Raw genomic sequence first — 27,992 nt, forward strand, 5'->3', positions numbered from 1 at the left:
CAAGGACACCTAACACTTCTTTTGGCACAGAGCTATTTTATACCAACAGCTCAAGCTCTCATTTCAGAATTTGCTTTAACAGTATATTTGAATATTTATAATCTGCAAATTTACAAACACTACATCTCTTTGCCACATCCTTTTTCCATACAATATCCTATGATGTCATAGAATCATTTGGGTTGGAAGGGACCTTAAAGTTCCATACCTCTAGTTCCAAGCCCCTTGCCTTGGGCAGGGTCACCACCCACCAGATGAGGCTGCCCAGGGCCATATCCAACCTGGCTTTGAACATCTGCAGAGACGGAGCATCCACAACTTCTCTGAGCAGCCTGTTCCAGCATCTTACCTCCCTTCCTCCTAAGATCTAGTGTAAATCTCCCCCATTTTAGTTTAAAACTATTCCCCCTTGTTCTGTCACTATCTGACCATTTAAAAAATTCATCTCCCTCCTGTTTAGAAGCTCCATTTCATTACTAGAAGGCCACAATGACATCTCCCTGGTGCCTTTTCCAGATTGAACAAGGCCAGCTCTCTCAACATTTCTTCATATAGTGTATAATGAGGATAATATAAAATAAATATTTTATGCAATATGTAGCATAAAATAAATATGTAAAATAGCACATTAAATATAAATTATAATAGATGTAAGTATAAAATGTAAACTTATAATACAGATATAAAATATAAATATAAATAAGTATGAGTAAAAAAGCAGTGCCCAAACAATTCCCCTTGAAACTGTAGAAATCCTGTTTCCAGAACTTTGAATAGAAGATGAAAAATGAAACTGAAGGTATATCTGATTCTCCAAGCAAAAATAATTTCTGGGATGGTTGTTACTTTTGTGTGTTTTGGAAATCCTTAAATAAAAATTCAGAGTTTAAAACAACTTGAGCATTCTGTCATCTAAACTTGTACACCTACAATAAAAGAGAAAAAACATTTTTCCCTATTAAGAAGCTCAGTAGCATGCCCATGAACGCAGGGGAAATTATTGTGATTACAGTCTATAAAACAGACCACGAGACCTTGTTTAGCCTTAAGCACTCTGATTCTGGAAGTGATCTAGCCATGGCAACACACAGCTGAGTGTATTAGTCCACACAGCACTTTATTTCGCTAGATTTCTGGTCTTGTTCAAGCCAGACAATTAAAGATAGCTAAATATGCATTCATAGCACTGATGTCTGCTGTGTACACACGCTAACTCAGTTTGATGAAAGGTAGGATAATCCCCAAGTCTGCATATATATTTGTTGTACGACCATAAAATACCATAGAAGAAACCGTACAGACAAATTTAAAATTTATTGTTGACATTTAAAAAAACGGAATAATCATATGTAGGATAGGAAAGTTCATTTCCCTAATCTAGGACAAACAAAAGTGTGGAAAGACTGACCCATTAGATTCCTTATATAAATGAAAAGCGTTTTCTACTCTAGGAAGTAGTAGTAGAAAAAAGCATAGATTAATAAAATAATGCTCCTCTGACATTAACTCAAAATTCTCAATTGAATGATGATCCCATTAGAACTAAGTAAATTATTCACAGCAAATAATTTCCTCAATAATTTTTCCTCATACTCTACTCACACAATGTCCATCAGAGAGTGCAGCTTACCTGAGTTTAATCACTATTAGCTTTTATTCAGTTATTTTGAAGAGAACTTTGGAATATAACAAGAATTGTTATTTAAGCTTGGACTTGTGACACTTGATATGGCCATGCACTGGATGAGCATAAACCAAATGGAAAAATTTCAGCAGAATATTGATTTAATTGGTTGCTTAGTTATTTATTTATATGCCTATGTATACGTAACAGATTTTTCTTTTTTTTTCTTTTTTTTTTTTTGTGGATACTATTTCAAGAAAATTAATGTTATCCAGTAGAATCAATACTTGAAACCACTACTTGTTTGGAAAAGTAAAGACTTTTATGAAACTTGCTAGCTATATGAAGAGCTCACATTGAAATTCACCTGAAAATTTAATACCGTTGTTGTGCAGGCCGCGCACAACATTTCTTGTGAGACATTGTAACCTAGCAAATCATTTTTATGTGTTTGCTATTAATGCATAATTAACTTTGTCCACTTTCCTACATTTGCATGTATTGAAGTTAACAACCTTTTAATAAATCATAAACTACAGATATTCCACAGCTAATGTCAGCTTGCATGAGGGATCTTTTTTTGAAATGGCACAAAATGATATTGTAGTCAAGAACTCTTCAGCATACAGTGGACACATTTTGAAGAGATTCCTTTTTCTTTCAATCTCAGCTGTTCTACTGTAATAGCTATTGTCACTTTAAAACCTGGATCTACAGAAGTCACCATTATATTGTGAAATGAATGTATTTGGAGGTGGTACTCTTTTTTTTTTTTTTTTCCCAGTAAAAAGACTTGAATGAATGCTCCAAACACAAATTTCTATTATTTTTGGACTGTGTTTTGCCCACACACAAATTCTATATGGTACCTTTAAAACTGATGGAATCAAAACTTGTTTGAGTTCATGAACGCTGTATGTGTTCTTTCATCTTGTCAAAAACTGTGGTGTTGATTTACACCTCAATTTACAGCTGAAACCATCAAAATCTTCAGAAGGTAAACAGTGGATAGTAACACACACTAACCAGATAGTCGGAAGATCCTAGGAGACATTCTTAGACTATTACTACCTTAATTTCATGTTGAACTAACACATCCAAGTCACAATTTTTGCAGTATGCATTTCTTTTGCATATTATTTTTGCCATAGAAAAGAAAAAAAAAAAAAGGAAAATGTCAAGTAATATCAGTAGTGCTCTAGGTAAATTTCGTCGAAGTTTAATTTTTCCCCTTTCTGTTAAACAATTTCCTTTTGTCATGAACATAGTGCTGTCTTGATATTCTTTGTCTTCCACTACTATTTTTACTTTTTTAGCTTGTATACGTACTCCCATATAACAACCAGTAGCAGAATTCATGAGATAAAGAAGTGCTAATAGATCCCTCTGCCTTTAGTATGCAGAACTAAAAAGCTACTGCTTCAACCTTCAGCACTGGCACATACATAAATGATGCATAAAACATTTAGTATTGTTGTTTTCAGGTTTATTACTGCTTGCTAGATCATTTATTCTCATACTGATAATCTTGCCCACAGCATCTTATTTTTGTTAGGTAATAAAGTGACTTAGGAAGCAACCAAATTTGTGGCAATAAGTCAGCTGAATATCCACAGAACAAATCAAATTTTCAAAATACAAAAATGAGCTCAAGAAATGCTTGAAACTAGTTTATTTTAATTCTGTGCAATATATCATAGGAACTGAGATGCAGAGGATCCAACACTGAGCAGTCCTGTTTTCTGTATTAACGTAGACAGTATTTCTGGTACGAAAACTACAGTAGAAAAATACCAGTACTGATTCAGAACTCTAGCACTCTTTGATGTGCAGTGAAAAACCCACCCAGATTTTTAAGATCAAATTTTAAATGCTATTTAGCCCACTATCATGTGAACAGACACTTAATGCTTTCAAAAGTTCCATTAAATATTCATTCATATATTTGCCTAAATGCTTATAAAAACAGAAAAACAAAAATCTCTAAGACTTCCATAGTACTTACCTATTTCACAACAATCTTGTGAAAATAAATGCAACTGTTACTGTTAGAGGCTCCTGTGTTTAAGTAATACAAATTAGATTTTTTGGTCTTAAAATGACATGACTTGGCAAGTCTATTAGTAAGAGAGATCCCGTCTTCAAACTAAGGGGAACAAGCTGTGAGGCAAAGTGATAATGAGTACTAGTGGTATTTGAAACATCAAAACATTTAGGTAAGTTAGAGAACACAATTATTTGAATTTTAGCATCAAAACTAAGCAGAATTCTGCAGGTAAGTTCTTGATTAATGCTAAAAGCTAACCAATAGCGCATTCATCTTTAAGGAAAGCAAGAACAAAGGCCTGAGAAAACAGACTAATCACTCCTGTCTTAGATCCTGGTAACGTCCTCTTGAAACCCATTCCCAAATGGGAACAACAACACAAGAGTCAGAACACAGGCAGCAGTGTTACCAAGGGCAAGCTGTATTAAGGAATCAATTGCCTCTACAATGAACCAAGTGACTGAACACAGAGCAATAAACAAAGGCCTTTTACACACCTTCTGTCACAGTTTTCTGATCAGTCAGCTAGCAAAACATGGGCTGGCTGACCATTAGTAGGTCAAAACTATGCTGCATGCCCAGGCTGCAAGGGCAACTGTCATTGGTTTGATATCCAGGTAGCAGCCAGGAACAAGTACCTCAGGGATCAATACTGTAGCTGACATTCAGCTTTAAGTCCTTTGATGCCATGCCAGAGCACACCATCAGCAAAGTTGGGGGTGTGGCTGACAAAAACAGCAGTGCTTCAATCACTGTGCTGTTTTGGGACTTAAGATTAATACTGAGAAACTTCAGAAAGTCCAGCAGAAGGGGATTAGCAAAATGGGCATAGTTCTAGAGCACCATCTAGGAGACTACAGGCTGACCAGATAGCAGCCTACAACTATTTGAAGCTTGGCTACAAAACCAGGAGATCTCAAGTCTTCTTGTTAGTGTCAGAAGACATAGCAAGCCACAGCTACAGGTTGTGGCTTGGAAGGTTCAGCTTGGACACTGGAAAAGAAGCTTTCACTAGCAGGGTAGTACATTGGCACAGGAAGGGAGAAGCTACAAAATCCCCATTCTGGGCAGTATTCAATTACTTGTTAAAGAGAGAATGTAAAACAAGCAAAACAGAGATGAGAAAAATGCAGGTGGTTCAGATGTCACCTGGGTAGAATTGATATACGAGATATAAAGTACTCTGAAGAAAAACTGAATGTATTTGCATTTAATGTAAGCCCATCTCTGTCCTTCTCAGTCATACAGGATAGCAATAATCAAGGAAAGACAATTAGGTAAAGATAAACAATCAGAGATAAAACAGATAACTTGTATCGATGTCAGTCAACATTTCCATCAGCTGTAAAGATACAGGATTAAAGTTGCACAAATGACTGGGAATTCTTGAATCTACAGGACTAAAACACTCTGCTTTCTATGAGGAATGAAACAAATTGTCCACTGGGACCTCTTCCAGAAGTGCACTATTGTTGATACTTCAGACGTAACTAAATTTAGCAGACATACAAACAAAAAAATCCACTACTTTCCCTTCACTCTGAAATAGAATCCCTACTACACAAAGAACTAGGAAATACGTATGTTATCAAGTTGGATTATTAAAGACTTCTTTACACCTATGGAAATTCAAGTTATTTATTTAATATAATTTATTTACCTTTTCAGTGGGAAATTGAAGATCAGAAAGTTTTATTTAATTGTTGTTTCTTCTTTGGTAAAATAAACTTATTTATTATTATGCTAGAAATGAGGACTGAGAAGTGTGGGTGGGTGGTGTGGGGGGAAAGGACAGCAAAGTGAAGTAGGTGGTGAAGATGTTTCCCTACCTCATCTAAACCTTAAGTAGTATTGTATCTTTCTCACCCATGCAAACAAACAAGGTAAAACCATCCCTAATGTCTCACCTTAACTTCCCTCACAGTAATGTGACTCTCTGAAGAACTCTGTGAAAACAGTAATTTTAAAATTTCTACCCTGGATAAGAGCACTGACTGCTCTCACCCAGTGTTCTCCCTAACCATGGGAAAACCACTGCAACTGGGTAAAGTAAGCTAAGGGAAATGCATCTTCCTCACTGTTTTGTGCTTATGCGTGTCATTTATTTTCCTCCAAATACATGAAAATGCACAGTGATGTCTAATGTATGTGGATTCTGCTAAAGAAACACATCTACACACACAGAGAGTCAATACTAAAACAGGAAAATCAGGATATACACAAAGTAGTGTGGAATGAGACATTAGTTCATAGAAAATGATGATGTTTTTGTTACCTCTGGGGTGACTGGCTGCATATAATCCAGATATTGTGCCTTTAAAGTCAGGTTCAAGTGATGCATCAGATTGAACACGCAGTCTGCAAAAACAATTACTTCTAAACTATTACATAATTAAGGTTATTTAAGAAAATGTCTGTAACACTATGTGCAATGTAGCAAAAGAATATAAAATAATATTCTGGAGAGTAAGATTTTTCTGTGTTTGTCTGTTTGTGGACAGATCAGAAAAAGCGAAAAACAAAAACAACCCACCACAAAAAGCATAAAATGACAAAAACTCAAGATCAAAATCCCTCGTAAAAAAAAAAAAGCACGAATCACAAGTCTAGCTATCTGTATGTCCACAGAATCATAGAATCACCAAGGCTGGAAAAGACCTCCAAGATCATCCAGTCCAACCGTCCACCTACCACCACCGTTTCCCCACTAAACATTGTCCCATAGTACCACATCTACACGTTTCTTCAACACCTCCAGGGATGGTGAATTAACCATCACTCTGCGCAGCCCATTCCAGCACCTGATCACTCTTTCAGAGAGGAATGATCTTCCGCAATGAAAGCTTGCTTACCAAAAAAAAGCCAGCAAATTAAAAAGATCACTAATTAATAAGAACACATCTTGCAGTGAACTTGTTTTAGTAATCTTATGACATGGCTGGGAATGTAACTGTAGGCAATCTTGAAGTAACAACACTACATGACTCCTATTACATAAATCCTGAAGTGAAGACCTATCTTATACGAAGAGAGAATATCTGAGTGAGAATTGCGGATTTCAGATCCTGGGTTGAACTTCAAAACATACAGAACTATGAAGAAATTATTCAATAGAATTTAAACCTAAAAACATGCAATATTTATGGAAGTAATCACAGCACTGTGATTCAGTAAACATAGGAATTTTCTGTCACAAATTACTTATCAAGAACTCAGACAAAATCAGGCAATTAAGAACTCCACCCACTACTGAGCAGTACAACTTCAGGGATTGTGTTAGTTAAGCATAATCTCCAGAACATAAATGTACAAATATTCAATCATTTAGAGTCTTACTTGCTGTAAAAAGATGCCAACATTTTGAAGTGATTACATCAGAACTAGTGCTGAGCCTATCTACAGCACATTTATACAAGTGTAGAATTACAACAAGATTTGAAAAATCTCATTTTCACTACAAAGAACCTAAAAATATCCATCAACTTTCAAAACCTTGAAACTGTAATGTGTTGAAGCCATGCTTGTAATGGAACAAACCACAAAGACTGCAAGCTGGATAACAGTGATCTGGGCACAACATATTGATCAGCATAGTCATCAAAAAATTTACTTTTGGTAATGTATCAGTTATTTTTTTCTGGACAGGACTTTTACAACTCATAAACGTGGATTAGTTCTATAATTGAGCAAAACAAGTAATCGCGACATCACAAAAACACATCCCTATTCACCTATTTGTGTATTACCACTGATGTCAACACCAACATGGATAAGTATTTCTACATTAAAACAGTCATGGACTTTATAACTGAATATGGTAATACTGTCGTTTCAACTATTATTATTGAACACCTTTATTTACTCATTCTTACACAATAAAATCCATAGGACACACTGCTTTCTGAATCTCAGGAATACAAGTTTGCTTTCAAAAGGAGCGTTAATCAATTTTTTACTTCTGCATAAATAAGAAGAGTAACACAGTAAATCTAAATTCTACTTTCTGAGATGCATCTGCACATTTGAATATTATTCCATCCATGCTCCAAAATCAGTCTCAAAAAAGGCAAATGACTCACCTTCAGATTATGTTACATGCCCCAACAGCTGCTGCTACTATCACAAACTGAAAACTAGAATTACATTTCTGAGAGCTGCTAATGTGACAGTCCTAATTTGTAAAATAGGCCATGCACTAAAAATCAATCTGTCAATCTTTGCTTATCTTTAAAAGCTCTGGACCCAGTAAACTGTTGATCAAGCTTAAAATGTATTTGATCTCATAAAAATCAATATACTGATATGCAGTTACATAATAAAAAAGGAGTACACCGCTTGCCTTCTGAGCATCGGGTTTATCCTAAGATGCTTGAATACTGATCCATGAAATCCATGTGCTAACCCGGCAGTATCAGCAGAATATGCTTCTCTGGAAAGAAACAACAGTCAGTCTTACAATAAAGTGCCTGGAAGGACATCTGTGCTTTTTGAGATTCAGATTTAACGTAAGCAGCTCATTTTGTTATTACCATACACATCTTTTTTAGCAGCTGCATAACATAGGATTATTTTTTCTCAGCTAAGTTTTCTTCTCCTTTTCTTGCCTCTTCCTTCAACTATTCATACCAAATCTACTTAATCTAATAGGATGAAAAATATCCATAATGGCTTCAATTACCTATCCTGTTGCAATATTCTCAATTAAGTTTTTCCTGATGCATAAAAGCTTTTGAGAAATATACCACAACCATGACAGCATTCCTCTTTTACTAAACCAAGTTTTACTAATTTCTGGGTGATGTCTGCAGACCATTACAAGTATTGATTATGAGATATGGGCTTAACTGCCTCTTTCACCCTAAGGAGCAGACAGTGCCAGTTTAGGAAGACAGCTGGCAGACCAACCTCAAAAAACAGTATGAAAATCTGCAGTTGTGCCACTAATGTTTTCATGGGGCTATCAAACAGACAAGTGTTTTTAATGTATCAGCAACCCTCTTAAGAACTTCTGAAATTTAAATGTGCACAGGTGCTAAGCTCATCGATTTCAGAGGCAGTAATTAGCTTTTAAGCTACTTTTAAGGCCACTCCTGTGCAACAATGAACCATGTGCCTTATTCCAGAAATATCCACCATCTATGATCCTTGGAAAGATTTATTCAGCCTGTTAATGATAGTGCTCTTTGTGATAAGGACAATAGCCATTTTTGAAACACAGAAGTCACACAAAGGTGCAAAGCTTCATGAGGAAAGAGGAACAGATGGTTTCACTAATGAATTTTCTAAACTACATAGCCTGTCCTTGGTAAACACTGTGCAGTACCAAAAAACGCTCTTGCAATTATTTTTTTAAATGAGTAGATCATTTTCAAACAGATTTACATAGTCAAGTTGTATTAATCTCTCAAAGTCAAGGAGGAAAAGTTTGGTTTGTTTGGCTTACAGGAGTTGGTTTACACGTTTTAATGTAATACAAAGACACCAAAATCTTCTTTATGATAAGGTAGACATTAAAACAACCATAAGACTAAATCCTTCCAAAATAATCAGATCTTCCACAATAATATACAAAGAGCTACAGCAACACAGGCATGAACATTAGAATTGTCAATAAAGGCAATTTATACGTGACTTGTGGGCATTGTTTGTTTGTTTTTAACATACTGAAGAGATAATAATACATTCATGTAAGAAAATGAATCAGTTGCTATTTCTGTGTTGAGTTTCACAAGATGCAGCTGGTGACTTCTAAAAAATAATAAATGCTATAGTATTCAACTCCATAACAACGAATACCAACTCTACTCTTAGCTTAAAATTACTGAACAGTATCTTTTTAATTCCCCATTATTATGAACAAATAAGGAACCTGAAGGTCATGGAGATCTTTAGAACTAATTATCTGAACATGTTAAATTGTTCCTCAAAGTTTCTTTCTTCATCTTCATAAATGTGCATTTATATGTTTGCTTTCTTTTTCGTCTCAATTCACGGTAAAAAGTGACTATGTGCATTTCTAGGCTGGGGGAGAAAGAGAAGAAGGAAAGAAAGAAAACAACCAAAAAAATGAAAACACAGTTCAGCATGCAACAAGTGTCCTGTAAATATAACTGCTTAGAGGTAGGTTAGAAGTTTTGGCCTTTTAGAGCAGACTGTTATTAGTATATTCTTGCCTAAAGTAGGACACTGACCACTTTTCTTTGCTTTCTCACTTAGATATATATATTTTAAACAAATTCAATAATATGTTGACATTATTTAATAAGCACTTTTCATCTTTCTTTGGAGGTGTCTGTAGTGTCTCTGAGATAGAGTAATGACATTTGCACTACTACATATGGAACAATTGTCACTATGGGATTGAATCGAGAGATGCTCTAATTTGCTTCTATGTGAAGTGAAGGACTGCTGTCAAACACACATTCTTCTAATGACGAAATAACTTGGACTACTCTTTTCTTTTTTCTTTTCTTTTTTAAACAGATGCCATTCAACAATTGCATTACTAGGAATTCTCTGGGAGAATTATCCAGTAGAGGTATGTTTTCTACTGCTAAATCAACTTCAAAGGATATTTTGTGATCAAGAAATTTAAACATTGGTAAAGCCTGACATGTTTCTTAGGTTTTCACTGTAGCAAGTAAGTTCTAAATTATCTGATTTCATACCTCAGTTTTATTATCTAGAGGTACATTTCAGTAAATGTGCACTTTAACAAATTGAGATAAATATCTGCAACTCAATGTTCAAGTAACACATACTGCGCTTCCCTGTTTAATTAAGCATTTGTTTTGTGTGAGAACTTTATCTATGCTTCTCTGTTTTAATATTCTCTCTACATCTTTGCTGTTGATTTTGTAGAGTAAGAATATTCATTGGAAAATTTTTCTCAATTTGTATTATCACCTTTACCTAATCACACGTATTATAATACATTCTTTGTTGTTTCATTTGTGAATATAGGATCTACAGCTCCACATCCTGTAGATGACTCTATTATTAAAGAACAGATGAAAACATTTGGTATTACAAGAAGCCTGACGAAACATCTTAGTTTTTTATCATACTTCATAAAAACAGATCTTTTGTTAGCTCAACATATCACAATAGGCAAATGTATGACATGGTGAAAGTTATATGATTTGGTATGGAACGGTTTCAAATGATTTATTACTTAGACAAGTCTGTGCTCACTGGACACTGAAGAATGGAAAAAAAAGAACGAAGAACACCAGCTGACATACCCTCAACTCTTCTAATTAAAAATCATCATCTTTATTCTGTACTACGGTGTTCCATAATTTTCTTGACTATCTTATAGGCATTTGTTGCTAAGAGTTTGTCCAAACTCCCACTCCCAGATCCTGGCTAGTAAACAACTAACACAGCCACCGGCACTGCCAAAGGCACTGCAGCTGTTTGGGAAATGAAATAAAAAAAAAAACATCCTTTGTTTTAAAGTCATGACAAATAGTTATGGTCCTTTTATTTTTTCCATTTCCATTATGATAATAATAATAATCAAGTTTTTCAGAGACACACTATCATTTCAAAGTAAAAGCTATTCTGAGTTTTAAGAAGTACACGAACAATACAAAACAATGAAACCTGTTAGCTACCTGAAGAGCCCTAACAGTTCTGGAGTATTCAGCTATGCATTTGGTCATTTATTTACTAAAAGTAATTCATTTTGGACAAAATTTGACCATTATTCTCAGGAAAGTAATTAGCAGTAAGATGTAGTGCAGCTTCATGTGCATCTATGATTAAAATTCCTAGAAGAATCCAAGGTTCTTTGACAAACACTGACTGCTTATTTGTTGTGAATGAGTTGACGATCAAATCTTCTCTCCCTACAATCCCTTTTTAGATATTGGTGGCATTTAGGAACATCTCACTGTTTTAAGCCAAAAATGTAGATATAGTTTAGGAGTTTAAAAGTTTCTAAGCAATTAATTATCTTTTTTGAAAGCCTTGGAAAGCAGACTTTCTTCAATACTTTCAAAGCATATAGCTTTGCTAAAGTACTCTACCTCTTAAATTCATAAAATGTTTATATGTTAATTATGATTTCAACATCCACTGTTAAAATTTCTGTTGAACTTTCCTTGTTTTATGCAACATATAAAAGAAATGTAAGAAATGATTTAGAAATTGAATGACTGAAACTTTCAAGATACAACTTAGAAATACTGTCCCAAACTATAAGCCTTTAGAAGCCACAGCTGTGTGTAATTTATCTGTGTAAATCATATGCAACTTATCACTTGGATGTTACGGAAACTGCATGAATACGTAAAATTGCATGACCAGAATCAATACAGTGAGAGATACTCCACACAGCACATTTTTGAGCATGTTTTTACTGCATTCCTCAAGTACGAGGGGGAAAAAGCTGCCAAAGGTGATGCGAGTTGAACCCTTAGCAAAATATAATAATGCATTGTTCAGTGTCATGTTGCTATTTTAAAATGAGAATTATTGTATGAAGGGAACTATCATAATTATGCATTTAACAGACTTAATTGCATTAGGGATGACATCTCCGGCAGTCTATCAGGTAGTTAGATTCCTTTGTGTCAAAAGTTTTAAAGATTTGTCAGAAAAGTTCTGTTATGCAGTACTTGAACCTAGTGCCAAATTCTTTTGCTAAACAACAACTCCTAAACAGACAAAAATTAAGACTGTTGCCACACTAAGGCTCTTCATAGAAGAAGGTGATATTTTGATGATCCTCAGCTGGAATTAGAAAAAATAAGAACCATTCAAGTAGGTGAAGCAGGTACTGACAATTATTAATAAAGAGTAGCAAAGAAGCACCAAACTTGTATTTATCCTGACCACTCTGACCAATGATAGAGCATGTAACATGTTTTCTAAAATTATAGTTATTATTGGTTTACATTTAGATTATAGTCTGACACTTGTAAAGGGAATCTGTGATATTTTTGCGCTAAATTATGTGCATAGCCTGTAAAGTCTAGCATTCAAAGTTGTTTCAACAGCAACTTAGTTGAAACCACTTCTGATCGCAGCTAGTTACATAAATTCTCACAGCTGTCTTGCCCAATGCTTGAACAAATGTGTATTAGTTACTAACAACAGAATTGTACTCACTACGATGTAGACTCAGAAGATCTGGAAGTATGTTCGTTCTGATTTGGTTAAGAATACTTCTTGCTCACAACTTAGAACAGCTTTATTATAATGCCACTACTCTCAGGTTTAGGTGAAAATATCATGCAGTAATTTTGAAGAGGTCTCTAATGGATAAGCAGTGAATGAACTGGATGACTGTGAGAAGTTTTATAAATTGCTGAATATATTCCTCCGGGTGAAGCATCACATGGAAGCCCTTGCGTGTACTTTGGGGCTACTGACTGACCTGGGGAATTGCTTGAAAAAAGCGAAGAAAAAAATAAAGCTTTTCTGTCTCTGTTGCATTTTATTCAACAACGCAGTAAAGTAAGTTGAACTACTTTAAACCATCAATCAAAAATGTCGCTTAAGCCATCAAATTCACTGCTCTATGAAGTAGCTTTTTATAATATCATATTGGAAAATGAAATATCTTACCTTTTCATTTTGTTACAAAATTTGTATTGATTATATCAGATGACAATAAAGTAAATTACAGATCCTGCTAACAACACTCTAGACAAGAATACAGTTACTGATGCTCAGATTAGAATTACGCTAAAATTTAAAATACGCCTTTTCACAGTTTGACAGCTGAGCACAACCATCGTGAACGTGGCTTGTCTTTCACATCACTGTCGCCACTGCTGAAACGCATCACCCACCGCCTCACTGCGCTCACATCTGCTGTTTGGTCTCCATAAACATTCAATAAGTGTCAATGAATGTCTATGGGTGCAATTTTTTCCACGTGGAGAAATTCAATTACAATTTGCTTTAAACACACTTCCAAGTTAGAAGGTGTTTTGTCAGACTGCCCTTCTGCTGCCATCTGTCCCAAGGCAACAAAATGTAACAGAATATTGGTGGGGAAGTTCGACCTCTACCTGCCACCAACATCCACCTCTGACATCATGAGCCAACATAATTAAATAGGAAGCATTACTTTCAGAACAGTCTGCATGTTTAGCAGTAGTTTGTGGTTGAAAGATACTCAGAAATAAGTTAATAGCGAACTGAAACTCATAGCAAGCATGATCTGTCCAAGCCATGACAAAAAGGCATCCATTTTAACAGGTTGTCTGTTCCAATAACTCTGTTTGAAGTTTCCCATGGAAAAAAGAAATAGAGATGCCACCATTATTTACACTCTAAAATTAACTGTAGAGAGTAAATTCTGTTAGGTTAGAGCAATTAAAATGATGATGAAAATTCTAATTGTTAAATAATATCTGCTCTGATCACATTCCTTCCATTTCACTACTAATAAAGCTAAGTAAAAACTTACTAGTAACCAGAAACTTGTTAGTATCACTGGTCGTAGATTTATATTTATGGCTTAGCAAGCAGTATAAAGCTAACAATTGTTTGCGGTTCAGGGGACACAGACAAAGTAAAATAAATCTAGTTTTCCTGAACAATAATTTGTATAAAAAAAGAGATTTTTAAGTAAGAATGCTCAAGGTGGATGTAAACACATTCATTATGAAAGTCTGCATAACATTTGGAAGGGTTTATTTCCTTCCAACTTTGAAAGTTGTGGATCCTTCCAATATTTTCTTAAGAAGTGAAGGACCCACAGCAGAGGAAGACAAATTTCGGGATAGCCTAACCTACTTGGAGATGCATAAATTCATGGAACTAGATGAGTTGCATCTGTAGGTTGCTGAAGGGCACAGCTTGATGTCACTGCAAGACAGCTATCATTTCTGCAAGGTCATGGAAATCAGAGGAAGTTCCTAATAGGATTTTGACCGTGGAAAGGAAATGGCAAAGAGAAAGGGTAAAAGGTAAACCCCAGTAAGCACAGGCCTGTCAGCCATATCAGTTCTGGGGAAGGTTACAGTGCAAACACACTTAGATGCCCTTTCTAGATGGGTGGACAGCAAGGTAGAGTTTTCAGAGCAGTCAGCATGATTTTACCAAGGCAAATCAAACTTGACCAAACTCACCACTTGTTAGGATTAAGGTGACAGGCTCCATGGAGAAAGTGAGGGAAGTGGCCGTAGGATACCTTGATTTTAGTAAGGCTTTTAGTCAGGTATTGGTTAGACTATTTCTGATCTGAATACTTTGCCCAGTTCTAGGCTCCACAATAAAATATACTGACATTCTGGAATGAGTCCAGTGGAGAACACCAGGATAGATGGGGGGCCATGGAACACATGGCATACATGGAGAGGCTGCGAGGGTTGGGTTTGCTCAGCCTTGAAAATGATGAAAGGTCACCTTATTCCTTGTCTGCAACTGCCTGACTACAGGATACAAAGAGGACAGAGGCATGCTCTTCTCAGAGGTACACAGCATTGGGTTGGTAGGCATTGGAAAACATGTTGCAACATAGGAAAAGATGATCTTAGGATAAATTTATTTACTTACTTTTACCATTACTATTGTTAAATATTAGATTAGATTGCCCAGAAACTATATGGAATGTCCATTATTTGAAGTACTCAAGACGTGGCTGGACAAGTTCTGAGCAATCTGGCCTACCTAGACCTACTCTGATCTGGGGGTTATACTAGATGACCTCCAGAGGGGCGTCCCAACCAAACTTGTTATGTGACACTACAAAAATAAAGAATCTTTCAAAACAGATTAAAAAAAATCCTAAGGGAATCCATGTTGCCAATCTGTGATTTGTGTTAATTTGCGTATGTGTGTGTGTTGGTTTGTTTCCCCTCACATGTCAGTACCGTTATACTAAAGATTAGTTTGTGCTTAAGCTAAAACTAAAATTCATTATTAAATAAAACATCCCTCTGTGCAAACGTAATGAAAAGCTCAACATGACTTTCCAGCTATGAGTGCAAACAGTGTACTTAGCCAAATGGTAATTGTATTGGTCTTCCTTCTACTCTAATACTGCTTTGAAACTTCTGTCTCTCAAATGAATAATTACCTACAAAATAATTAAATGTTGCTGATATGGTCTACTCATCCCACTTGTACATAGAAACAGCAAAGTCTGTCTTCCCTGAAATCTATCTCCGTCATGTTGGATAAGCTTACTGCCCATCACAGGGCTGGCATCGATCCCTACTCAATTACAGATGAACATAACACCATATTAGAAGACAAATAAGGTTTAATTTTAATCACAGGCAGCCTGTAAGACCATGTTCCATTATAGATTAAAAGAACCAATTATTTTTAAAAGTAAAGATTTAATGAAAGGCCTTATTAATATATAGACAGACACATGGCTCCCCTTGCATTCTAAGTTGGACTCCGCAGTAATAGTTGAAAGAGTTGCAAGCAATCCAAGCAAGACATGGTGATGTTTCTTAGAGAATTGTTTTTCTTTCAAATCACGACAATTTCTCAGAAAGGTTTCATCTATAAGATTTTTTTTTCAAAAGTGTGAAGTCACAAACCATTTATAGACAACAAATTAACGGCCAGAATTTTATTATTACTAAGATAGAGTAAATGCAAAACAATTGCACTGAAGCAGACAGACGCTCCACCCTAACGACACCAAATGCTGCTGAAATCACTTTATCCCATATTCAGAAAGGTAGTTAGGAGTGCAATTTTCATCTGAATTCAATGGGATTTAGGCATCCACTCATCTCCAAATCTAGATATTATAGTTCTCCATCTCTAATAACAGGAGTTGGCTTGCATAATTAACTCAAGAATCTAGGTAATCACAATTCGTATCTTCTTGCTATTCAAACTTTAGTATGAATCAATCTTTCTTCCTTATTGAGTTATTACAATATTTGTCAAAGTATGAAATAAAAAAAGTTCCTATGGAATGCTGTGGAAGTTACATCTGAGAAGGTAAAGAGCTAAATATGTATTTATGATAGAAAATAGATAAACTAATTGGATAATCAGACAGTAGTGTTGACTAGTGCTGTGAATATAATTCTACTTGTGTTGTAAATGTATGAGAAACTACATATAAGATACCATCTCACTGTTTAAAAACAATTTTCATATGTCATGGTTTTGCTTAGGAATTTTAAATATATTGTTCAATAAAAAATGCTGTAATACATTTCCTAAATTTAGAATTAATTTTTTTGGAAGTGTTAAAATTAGTGTCTGTATTGGTAACAAGTGGTCTATTACAAGAATCTTACAACTGCTGCTGACAGCAAGAAAAATAATACTGAGACTCCCTTGACAGGTACGTAGGTGGCTCCAAAAGTAATGTCTCCTACATATTTCCACGAAAACTACAGCAGATGCAAAGAGCACAACAGCACCATTTCTTAGAGCAAATCTGCAGCAACCAAACACTAGTTTTCAACACAGTCACCACCATTAGCTGTGCATTTTCACCAATGATGAACAAGAGCCTGTATTCCACGCTCAAAAAAATCAGCTCCAGCAGAGATGATGCACTGTCACTGTTGTCACTGCTGAAACACACCAGCCACCACCTCACTGCGCTCACATCCACTGTTTGGTCTCCATAAATGTTCAGCAAGGGTTGATGAATGCCATTAGGTGCACCATTTTCCAAATGAAGGAATTGGCTCCCACATCTTTGCTTTTTACGCATCTCCATGTCAGATGCTGTTTTGTCAGACTGCTGGTGTGAAGGTTCAATCTCTATTGCCATCCCACCAACATCTGCCTCTGAAGTCACAGGCTAACTTAATAAAATAGGAGGCATTACCTTCAGGTCAATCCCCACATCTTACCTGCCTCCTTCCCCAACTCTATCCCAATAATTTAGGAGAAGTGTATGAAATAAATAATCAGGTCTGTAGAATGAAGAACTCCGAAAAAAAAGTACAGGTATCAAAAGCACACTTAGGATATTTCTGATGGCTACACAAAAGACTTGGGAAGCTTTCGCACCTACTCATAGTCCACCCTTCTTAGTTTTGTATTGCTAAAACCATTTTGTTTTTCTTCTTGCTGATCTCTGAAGGAAAAAATCTTGAGTTTCTCCATACATATTAAATATTGACAAAGAGAATACAGGAAAATAGCAGCTAGTGCTACAATAGAAAACAGTGACTCACAATGAAGTTTCCATGCAAAGAGCCAGATATAAAGAAGAAAGTATTCATTTTCTCATAGAAGTACATGCAGAGAATTAAGAGAAACCAGTAACAGGATTTATGGGGGTTAGGGATTTTTTTTAAATGTACTTTCACACAACACATTCGACTTTTTTAAGTAAATCACTAAGTTCTTCCAACATGTTCTGCAGTTCTTTCTTTTCATTTTATATTTTTCATTTATGTTGAAGGACAAGTAAGACTTAGTTAAATCACTGCACAGAAAGTATATAAAAACAAGATAAAAGATAACGCATACAGAAAGTCAGTTGTTAGTATATCCCTCATTAGTAAGAGGTGGATATTAAGAAAGCCAAACAACTAAAACAGCACAAAACTGCTTTTTCTTTTTTTTTTTTTTAACAGTTTTCACTAAATATTTAAAATATGCAAAGGCATAAATCATTCTTTTCCTGATCTAATATGAAATCAAAACCTAGGTTATTGAGACAACTATGATTTTGAGATTACCACAATTATTTGAATACACTCAATTTTAGAAATGTAGAAACAATTTATTGCTTTCAAACACAACATATTGCTTTTTTTTTTAATCACTTCATTTTGGGAACTTTCTAATTAATTCCTAACTATTCTCAATTTTGTCACAGACTTCTATAATGAAGAAATAAACTTATAAGCAAAAGAAATCCGGGAACATACCAAGTACTTTCAAAACTCACTGATGTAGTTGCTATGCATTCTGAAGTTAAAATGTGTGCAAAGAAAACCTAAGGTGTTCATGCTGAAAATTTCACCTGCTATAATCTGACTCCAGAATTTCTTTCATGTTCTTCCTTACAGATTCAAAGGCCTCACTCATTTTTTAGTAGAGGCCTAGCTAAGAAGCCGATCATACTGTCTGCTAAATCCTCACATACTTCACTTCTCAAGCAAAGTGTTTCTCTCAATCTGTGCTTTTGGGTGCCATATGATGCTACCAAAAAACCACATGCTTATACAGCATGCTGAGTAACTTTCACGCTACGTGGTATTTAACCAGAGTTAGTCCACTTTCAGGTATTTTGCATCAGCATTAGTCTTACTCTCCCAGTCTGTGTTTTCAACAGTAGCATATTAGATCTTATGGCATCAACTACCATGAAAACTGATACAGGATTTTATGAAGACTAACAGATGTCTTGATTCCTACTGTGTGAAAAACAGCACCAGGACATTTGCAAGGGATTGTTCCAGTCACAGAGAGTAATTAGGTGTTTGATTCTGCCATGGCTTTTCACAAGGTCTTAGATACCTCGAATTTATGATCTTGAAAGCTTTTCCAAAACAGTATGTAAATGTTTTACAAGCACAGTACAGTAATACACAGGGCTATAGACATACCAACTTTCCTTGGGACAATAACTAAAAACAAAAAAACAGAATCCTTAAAATATGAAACACTTAATAAAAATGGCCAGTTTTTATAAGCATCATTTTGACATTAACTGACTCATTTTGGCTGCATAATGATACCCCCCTGAAGGGATGCAATGAAATATAAATTTAATCAAATCATTTTTAGAACAGGCTTCAAGCTAGTGCATGTATAAGTTTGACCCAAATATCTAGTCATGAGTATACCAACAGACCTTTAATTGTAATTTCTATTATAATTGTTTTATTGAAGAGAATGTAGCCAGTGCACTTACCTGCAATTACGCGCATTCAGTCTGTGGAAAGAGTAGATAAAGACTCTCCTGCGAACCTTCACATGCTGAGCTAATTCACCCAACTGGTTTAATTTCTTCTGCCCTCAGTCTGTCTTTACAGTGATTACATCTAAATGAAAAGACAAGGAAACACCAACATGGAAAAAATCAGTTGATTTATTTTTTACATTTGCAATCTGACTTCTATTCTTGAAGAATCAGAAAGTTAGCGTCACACAAAGCATTTAAGAAAAATTATGTGTTTTGTACACTTTCTGATGATAATATATTTTAACTAATTGTTGAAATATATGGCCTCTCTGAGACTCGCTACAATGCTCATCTGGTGTACTGTGACAGGTGCCGTGTATTCTACTTCCAACCTTTCATGGCTCATAAACCCGTAAAAGAATGTATTTTCTTGGAAAATACACTGTAGACTGTTCTTCAAAACTAAAAATTCTTTTTGGCCACAGTTCTCATTTAGAAGTTTTCTGTGACACTACAACTTGAACAAGCACGCTCTGCAAGTTGTTTACAGCATCCAAAGAACAGCAGAAAGCTTTGTCCAGCACAAAGTAAGTAGAAAGCTAACAAGCATCAGATTATTCTCCCACAGAATATGGATGTGTGGATTCACCAAGTCCACATGTCCATTCATGTGAGGCTCTACCTAAAGGGAAGAATTCATGCTGGAGGTTGCTTAATCTCTTATATAGTTATGAAGTTATGAAGTAACAGGGTTATGTTTTCACATATTGTACTATTTTTTAAAGATAAATACAATAAATACAATAAAACTGCTCCCAAAAAAAGTAGGCATAATATTTCAACAAATGTTCCAGGACTCCCCCCCCAGTATAATCCATAATTTAGACAGTCCTTTGGAAAACATCGAGTCTCATGTTTTATAGTTGCTTCCTAGTGCCTAAATCATGATTTAATAAGTTGCATACTATAATTCAACACAATATAAAATGGACAAAAGTCTTCCAGTGAAGTCTGAGCTGCACAATGTATTTTCTCAGAAGTACTGTCATTTATTTTGGACATAAGCACTTCATGGAAACTTACATGGAGCCTCACACTCCCCCCAACAGATCCATCTCAAGTTTTGGATATACGTAGTTTTTAATTTAGTCTGCTTTGAAAACGGTAATATTTTAAATACTATACTAAAAAATAAAAGTCAAAGCAAATAAACAAACAATCTTCATATAGAAAGTGAAATACTATTACGCAAAGCTTCCAAAAAGGAGACAAAATAAAATTTTGAAAGTAATAAAGTAATTAGGCAACAAAGGACTCGGCACAGTCCAGTTGTCTGTACGAGTCCCAGCATTCATTATTGCACAAATAGTGCACCTTCACTGCTACACGTTGAGGCATCTATGAACTTCAAAAGGATGGCAAACAAAATGTTAACCGTTACCATAAATCCTAGATGCACTAGTTCTTTCCAGTAAACCCCAAATACACTTTTTACTCTGTCAATTATCTCAAGTGAAACAAAAGAAGGTATTGACACTCGACGCAGATTAATTTCATGAGTGAATTCAACTGATCAAATACATAAGGACAAAATAAAGAAAGATTAGAAAAATACAAGCGCAGCCAGTGATGGCAGTCTCTATTAGGTGTCCCAGTGCTCAGTGTAGCTGTGTTTTCCATCACATGACTGTTTGTGCAGTACTAATAACATCGCTGCCCTTATCTTGCTGCAACTACATACTCCATTGCTATGGTTAGGTTTCTTTCCCTGAGGATGCCGATCCAGATATTTAAGTAGTGCATAATCACAAACCAGTGAATCGTCCTCCCCTATCCTCCAGTGATTTTAACATAGACTAATAATGTTAGGAGAGGAAAATATCTTATTTTTAAAGAGAGATGTTTGGCAATCTTACAAACTTGTTTTGCCATTAGAATTTGGTTTGATCACACAGATGTCTAGCTAACATTTATATTCTTCATACAGGCAGATAAGAATTGTAGAATTATAGAATCATAGAATAATTAAGGTTGGAAAAGACCTCTAAGATCACCTGCTCCAAATGTCCACCTACCACCAATATTACCCACTAAATCATGTCCCTTAGTACCACCAAGTCCCCAGCCATTTGCACAAATCCATTTAATTAGCTTGAACACTGAATATTTTGCTTTCTGCATTCATCCTAACATTCATACGTACATACTTTTGATAGTAATGTAAATGATATATAAAACTCCACACATACATGTCTGAATGTACGGTGTCAGAGTTTAGTCTTGTGCTGTTACTGCTACTGTAACTTCTGTTTTGGTAACAGATAACTGTACTACCTCTGTTCCTCAAATACTTTCCGAGGCCAAGGCATACTGCTGAAAAATGACAAGCAACGGAACATCTTTCCAAACTCACTAAAAACACATCCAGCATAATTACTCTGATTAATATATGTCTGCTGTCACAGAAACAAAGTAAGGCATTCTCATATCAACCATTTTACCTTTAAAAATCTTAATTACTTCAGCACACTAGATCTGCAAATTGTAATTTCAACCACAATATGATAAATTTTTGCCAAATATTTAATTACTTGCGTTGAAATCTGGCAAACATATTGAGGGTAGATTTCTTACTTTATGAAAATACATCACGCAATTTTTAAAGACACAAAAACAGGCTGTTGATCATGTACATCTCAACTTATCTCTAAGTACTTAATGACATCCATCTTGATATTAGTGCAATACTTCAGACATTAGTCAAAATTAAGAGCATTAAAAACACTGAGATCATCAAAACTCATGCAGTAAAAACAGCGTTATGGAACTAAATGATTCAATTTACATGAACGTTATGACAATGTTCTCTGGTTGTTTTATTTATTTGTTTGTACTCCATAACCATTACAACGACAAGTTACACAGCTGAAAATGTAACTGTGATTAAATTGTAATTTGAGTAAAACATCTCACATCAACATACACTTTTTTTCCCCACAACAGTACAAATCAGTAGCACATCTGGTAACGTCTCCTAATAAGGAAAAAAATGATAAATACATGATAGAAAAACATAAACAGGAAGGTATTTGTCTGGTCCCCAAACTTTCCTAACTATAAATACTGGAAAAAAAAGCCTTGCTGTAGTGCCTGAGAAGACCTGTTACTGATGCTGTTTGTTGTGCTAACCAAGAGTATTGAAGTGGATCACTGATCCCACACGCACGATCATTAAAATATATGATAAGTATGCATGTATTTCTTTTCTCTGCAGAAAAGCAGAGTTTCATTTGAAATTATCCTGGAATCTTGATCTCACTGGCTCTTTACATAGCAAATACAGTGAAAAGGATATCCTTATGGACATGATTCTACACAGCATATCATTCTTCTCCCCATACATTCTCTCCCATACAGAACCTCAAGAAATGAGCAATACAAAATGATGAGAGAAAAATACCTTGAGATCACGGCCATCTTACAGAAACAACAGGAGTCAAACCACATTGTCAGTTGCTGGGACAACATAAAGCAGAATAGCCATGATCACCCACTAAACAAAGCTCTAAGAAACATGATTTGTCCACATCTTCAGAATTTTGGTAGAAAATATCAGCTAACAAACAAGAAAGGAAAGCTTCATTTTTATAAGAGCGTAAGTTAGATTTAAATAAAGTTAAATGTAATCTGTAACTGCAGAGGTAGAAAAAGCTTCACAGTGTTAGCATTTTTTGAATGTCAACGTTAAAAAAAATTCTATTATTTAAAAGGAAGTGCATAAGGGAAAAACATCTGCTATCTAGGCTGCTCCAAAAGTAATGCCTTCTAATTATTTCCATGGAAACTACAACAGATAAAAAGAGCATTATTTGACAGAGCAGTATAACGCTATTTGATAGAGCAGAATCTCAGCTGCAAAACACCTTTTCAGCACAGTCACCACCATTTTTTTTTTTGCCAGCAATGAGCAAAGCCTTCATGCTGTGCTCATACAAAGCTGGGTAGTTTGGTCACACTCACCTTTTTTTTTTCTTCTTGTACTTGCCCGTTTTGTTGCTCTCATGTAAGTAAAAGCCTAGCAGTTTATCTGTGCCAATTTACAGAATTTACTTCCAAATTATCAGGTCCAGCTAGCCAGGCCCACACAATAACCATCTAAACGCTGAAGTCATATGTTCAAGTTTTTTGGGTTTTTTTGTTGCTTGTTTGTTTTTCAAGATAAAATCTCATCTTCTATTTCAATCACAATTCATTTAGCTACTAGCCTTGAGACATCACAGGAATAGGTACTTTCACAATACACTGAAAACATCTGAAAATTCACTGGGAGAGAATCTGTCACAGTGTAAATGTACCTTTTCAGTCTACAGTGCCTTCACTTGTAAAGCTTGAGAGTCTGTGGTAAACACTACAATACGGATTTTGAAAGGAGAGAGCACCTCCTTATCCTCTAATAAAAAATAATAAGTAACTATATTTATGAGACAGTTCAGAGGACAAGGTCCTAAAATAAATGTGGTACATCACTGCAATCTGAAAGAAGGCAAATGTGGCTCACCAAGGGGAAGAGATGAAAAGAAACCACAGCTTCTCTGAATGGAAAAGGAGACCATTTGGAATGCAGCAGACCTAATACTTTACCGCAAATGACAGTAAAAAAATTGGTAATGGTACAAATTTGGCCTGAACATATTTCAGTAGCACCCTGAAATGACAAGCTGCAAACGAGACAAACAAATAGGAAGGCACGTTCCTAAGAACTGGTTTGTTTTTCCCAACTCAGTCCAGTAACAAGGAGGTGATTCAAATTATTCAGCAGATGGCTCAGATGTAACAGCTTGGTAGAATCAGGACAAGGCTAATTAGAGCATCATGCCTGCCCTTTTTCTTCTTTGCTTTAATTCCCAGATCATTCCCTCCTCCCACCCATAGAGCATATCCATCCTCTCTGTGGTTAGAAAATCATCAGACCTTCGCAATGCTCTTTTGCAGCAACATGCAGTGCAGAACTCTGCAGAATAAGCAGGAGATTTCAGCTAAATGGGAAGCCAGTGGGTAGTGTTTCCCTTCTTGGTAGGCATGCTATGCTCTTTCCTGTCTCTCAGGGCAACTGCTTTTTCACGGTATTCTCAGCTAATGAAGTTAAAAGCACCTGGAAATACTCTATGAATGTTCATGTAAACTGATGACTATGTGTGAACTTCTGCCTAAATTAAAAACATACAAACATGTGAGATAAGAATGAAGCCCAGATATTTTACATATATACTGAGATCAGAAAGCTAAACGGAAGGCTTTTGTGATCCCACAATGTAAACAGCGTCTCCACACAGAAAACCAGAAAGGCAGCAGGCACAGCTGTAAGGGGAGGTAAGATTCAGTCTCTGGGGTGGCTGTTGCATTCCCAAGAGCATGCACTTGGCCAGCCTGGCAAGACCCAGACTTGCACTGCCTCAGCACATGTTGATGACTGGCTGAACCACCTTCTTCCCTCTTTAGAGCAGAGCTAGTTGACAGCATTCAAAAGCACTCACCTAGAATCAGATTTCTCTTCACTGCCTAGTATCACTTCATCCCATTTCGTATGATCATGAAGATTTTTTTGCGCCTATAAGCCACAAGATATTTGCATTGGATGGATAAAATTACTGACATCCACAGGTCTTTACCAGAGAACAAGGGAATTCACTTCATCCTGTGATTCAAGTCAAGTTCTTACTAGCAGCCAGTACTACTGTGCTCTGAGCCTTTTTGGTAAAAGCCACCAGAAAAAAAAACCTAAGTGTATCTATCCCATTCACAAACGCGTAACCTTATCATACGTATTAGGAATTACTTCCCTTAAGAAGTGTAGCAAATTCAAACCCTAAGATGACATAATTTTCTTATTTGCTCAGATAATTAAGCATGATGGCAAATTTTGTTTCTCGTCTAAAAGCGTATCAAGGAAAGGGATAAGAATCTTTTATATAAATCACTTATATTTAAGATAAACTAAGTCTGTGCTTCTCAAAAATATTATCACCAATACTAACTTAGCATAAAATAAATTGAGGTACAAACACTTCTGAGTCATTGACCACCACTGTCGTTTTGTGCATTTTGCCTTTTTTTTTTTTCCTCAACAGAGACAAGTATTGTCAGTTCTGCGCTGTGCCCTTTTGAGATATGTAGTGTTACTATTTTTTTATACTTTCGTTGGCAGAGGTTTTGGTGAGACATTGTGTTTGTATAGTGGAGTAGGTTCACGGAAAGCAGGAAGGAATTTGAGACCAATAAAATTGAGATAATTAAAACAATAATCTATTTCAGAGACTATTTGTATTTCTCCCTTGTCCAGACAAGGGCAACGGAGCTGTGCGGGCTCTGGAGCACAGGGCTTATGAGGAGCGGCTGAGGAGCTGGGATTGTTCAGCCTGGAGAAGAGGAGGCTCAGGGGAGACCTCATCGTTCTCTATAACTACCTGAAGGGAGGTTGTAGTGAGCTGGGGGTCGGCCTCTTCTCTCTTGTAACTAGTGACAGGACGAGGGGGAATGGCCTCAAGCTGCAGCGGGGGAAATTTAGGCTGGACATTAGGAAATACTACTTTTCTGAAAGAGTGGTCAGGCGCTGGAATGGGCTGCCCAGGGAGGTGGTGGAGTCACCATCCCTGGAGGTGTTCAAGAAACGTTTAGATATAGCGTTGGGAGACATGGTTTAGTGGGGTTATTGGTGGTAGGTGGATGGTTGGACTAGGTGATCTTGTAGGTCTTTTCCAACCTTGGTGATTCTATGACATAAGCTTGTTGTTAGTTACCTAGGTGTGTACTTAGGAGTAATTGCACTGGCATGACACAAATGATTCTACATTTATGCTCAAGGAAATGAGAGTAAAATTCAATACCGATCCTCTTTTTTATTGTTCTGTGTCAGAGAAAAAAAACAAATAACAGTTAAGTTTCAACAGTTAAGCACTTCTGATCTACCAGAATTAAATAAGTTTTTCCATGAACCACCATGTGAACACAGAAGTCATTTAAAGTGTTGAAGAACAATATTAGACCTAACATGAAGGGACCTAAGGTTATTTGTGGAAAGCTTCTAAATCTATTTCTGGGAATGGAAGATAGACAGAGACCCAGAGCTGAGGTGTCTCAAGTAATAACAGAATTTAAAAGAATAATAACAACTCAAAGCCTACATATTGTCACAGGAATAAAAGCTTTCCAAAATTGCAAAGGAAAAATATGATTGTGATAGCCCTTCTGGATTTCTGAAGACCCAAAACTGCATTGGCAGTTTTGTCATTAAGAGAGTAACAATAAAGCCAGAGAAAAGTACCAGGAATCAGAATATCCAGATTTGAATGCCATTTCAATACAATACATGAACTTAACGTGGCTCATTGAAATGATCGCATTTATGGAGCTTGTAGAACTGAATTGGTTGGTTTTTTTGTTTTTTTTTTTAACATCAGTCTCTGGAAAGTAAATGGAGTCAGAGATCAAAATTTCCCTAGAATTACAAACCTGTACCGCTTAGGTACAGCAAGCAGCCATATGACACCTAAAATCAGAAATGTTTTTTCATAGGAGAAATTACTCAGTTGTAGAAGGTAGCAGAGTACTGACAAACCTTCAGATTTCTCTGTGCAGTACTCCCCCTCAGACAATCAGATGATACAACAGCTGAATTGAGCCATAATAATAAAGAACAGCATATACATTACTTATATCATTTTGATCCTTCAGAAGCTGGGGATCAAGAGGATGACTAGAGCAGGCATCTTCCTTTTTCTTAATCATGCTGTTCTAACTTAATAAGAGTGAACCTTAAGAGGCTTTTGTTTTTATTTATTTTTCATATTTTTATCTCTTGAAAACGTGAAAGAAATTGTAAATATCCTACCTAGCTTAAACATAACCAAAGTTCTGCAGGAATATAAGGGTGACAGACAAACAAAAGCTATTGTAACTGGCCCAAATAAATAATCAAGTCAGGACCTCAAGGTATACAATAATAGGAAAAGTAATTGTATTTAACAAATATATTACTTTTCAGTGTCAACATTTAATTTGCAGTCATACTCAGCCAGGTCAAGGTAAGTTTTTACACGTAATCTCAAAACATATGTCATAATCTGTGACCCAAAGAGATCAAACAACTTCAGTTTAGTTCACATCAACTATAGCTCTCAACAGTGAATCAATTAGAAATTAACTGTTTATAGGCAAGTAAACTGTAAAAATCACCATGCAAGTGCTGTGAGTGTTATATCATATTATTGTAAATATTCTTTTGGATAAAGGACAGCCAGTACAATACAGTCACTTGCAGCTGAAGGTTTTTAATCATGCCATCTGGGATGCGGAACTAGCTAGCAAAGGGGTGTTGCTATTAGAGTTTCTAACAGTAATTGTTATTTTAATTGGTTGAAATAAACTCTACTGCCCTTAGGCCAGTGATAAAACTATGTTGGTATAGTGCCTCTTTCAATTGAGAAAGCAGAACTAAAACAGCATTGTTATTAATT

At 35.8% G+C, this 27,992-nt stretch overlaps 1 long non-coding RNA gene across 1 annotated transcript in view; it reads right to left on the reverse strand.

The window, feature by feature from the left end:
* Positions 1 to 27,992, reverse strand: part of LOC110405247 — a 1,207,595-nt gene that overhangs the window by 503,271 nt on the left and 676,332 nt on the right. Inside the window, exon 9 of the long non-coding RNA XR_002442765.1 lies at positions 19,489 to 19,618. This is a non-coding gene — a long non-coding RNA (uncharacterized LOC110405247). The remainder of the gene's footprint in view (positions 1 to 19,488; positions 19,619 to 27,992) is intronic.

Source organism: Numida meleagris, chromosome 12, assembly GCF_002078875.1.
Source record: "Numida meleagris isolate 19003 breed g44 Domestic line chromosome 12, NumMel1.0, whole genome shotgun sequence".
Taxonomy (NCBI): Eukaryota; Metazoa; Chordata; class Aves; order Galliformes; family Numididae; genus Numida; species Numida meleagris.